The sequence below is a fragment of the Chrysochloris asiatica genome, unplaced genomic scaffold (genome assembly GCF_000296735.1).
Source record: "Chrysochloris asiatica unplaced genomic scaffold, ChrAsi1.0 scaffold00030, whole genome shotgun sequence".
In the NCBI taxonomy this organism is placed as follows: Eukaryota; Metazoa; Chordata; class Mammalia; order Afrosoricida; family Chrysochloridae; genus Chrysochloris; species Chrysochloris asiatica.
The window spans coordinates 638,212-640,054 of NW_006408548.1; the positions used below are offsets into that span (position 1 = coordinate 638,212).

General features: G+C 46.1%; 1 pseudogene; it reads right to left on the reverse strand.

The window, feature by feature from the left end:
• Positions 1–1,251: 1,251 nt before the first annotated feature.
• Positions 1,252–1,607, reverse strand: LOC102814543 (annotated as a pseudogene).
• Between the last annotated feature and the right edge of the window lie 236 nt (positions 1,608–1,843).

Below are 1,843 nucleotides of genomic sequence, written 5' to 3' on the forward strand. Positions count from 1 at the left end.
TTATTTATCTCAGGAGCCCTGGTATGGCGCTGTGGGTAATGTGCTGGACTGCAAGCTTAGTTTGTACAGCAACTTCAGTGTTTCAAGCTCTCTAGCTGCTCCTTGGGAACCCTATACAGCATCGCTATGAGTTGGAACTGACTTGACAGCATGTCAAAACAAAAAATTTATCTCAAGGAAATGGCTTCTGTGGTTGTATAGACTTGTAAGTTCCAAGTCCATAGGTCAACTGTCAGGCTTGAGGCTCCTTCTGACGCATGTAGCTGCAGGTGCTAAGGAATCCAAGGCCAGAAGATTAGATGGTAGGTTGTTGGTTATAGGCTGCCAGAGGCTGACAAATCCCAAGAACCAGAGGTCAGGTGATAATGAGCTGGATACAGCATTCAGAGCAAGCGGGAACCTTGCTGGAACATTCACTTACATCCTGGAGGCAGGCTACATCTCCAAGGAGACTCTCTTTCAATTGATTGGCTGCTCATAGCAGATATCATCATAGACATAATTACATTATGTCAGATCATAAAATGGGGGATGACTACATCATTACACAATTGCCAAATTACATCATCATGTAACCGCCAAACTACACTGTAATTACCAAACCACTGAGAGCCATGGCCCAGCCCAGTTGTCCCACAATGTTAACCATCATCCTTAGGAAGCATGTCCGTCATGAGTAAGCACCATGCAAAAAGAAGGGATAGGCCTGGCTCAGGGAAATGAGGAAGAGGGTTAGAATTTACCCTTGTAGTTTAGTTCCCAACTCTGCAGATGATTTCCAAATTGATTTTTTTTTCTTTCATTCTCTTGATTCTTGCTCTGTCTCCTTGAGTCAGTGGGGACAGGTGAAGGATATCCTATTTCAAGATGGGATATATTCTTTCTTGTCTTTCCACCCTTTCTCAATGTGTACAATGTTAACTAGCTATAAAGGAGCTAGTACTGACCTGTACATATGCCATGGTCATTCCCTTCCACTGCTTTGTTCATGCTGTCCTTTTACCTGGACCCTGGTCCCTTCCCTTCTATTCACAGCCCATGCATCTGGATTGGAGTCAATCCCATGTTCTTATAGAGCCTTTCCTACTCTTCTGTGGAGTTTCTTGTGAATTGACAGAGTGCTTCCTAGTTTAGCTTTTAACTCTCCTCCTCCTGTTTTGTTTTTTTTTTCCTGGTAAAAGAACACAGGGACTTTATTATTCCCAACACAGAGCAGGTCTTCACAGCGTGGTGGGAGGCAGCTTTGGGCCCCTACTTCCCGGTGATGAGTGGGTTCCACAGGACCACAATGACAGACCCCCCCACGTAGGAACATCTTGGAGCTGTAGTGGTCCTTGTTGACAGGCTTGGACTTCTTCTTGCCCTTGCCACTCTTGGGGACTTCGGTCCCCATCTCTTACATTCTCCAGCACCATGTTGCAGTGCCTGTCGAAAGCCTTGACATGGCCCAGCAGCTTCTTGTTGTTGCAACAGTTGATGAGCACTTGGGTATTGTTCTTGACCGACTGCATGAGCACCAACAGGGGCCCAATGTTAAACTCCTCCTCCTCCTGCTTCTGCAGCTCCTCTGGGGTCATCTCACTCTTGGGCTTGTTGAGGAGGCTCATGGTGCTGGCAGCGTTCTCGGGTCACTCCTGTTTCCTCCGTGTTGCTTCAGCCTCTGCCTCCTCCTCCTGTTTTATCTGGATTTGTCTCATTTCACCAATCAGGATGTAAGCAAATAAGGATATCTGATTTGTTCTCAAGTCCAAATCTCAGTTACCTCAGACCTTGATTGCTACTGTAGCTCCCTAGTTGGTCTCCTTGCTTCCAAGCTCATACATTTAATCTCATTGTACACAAC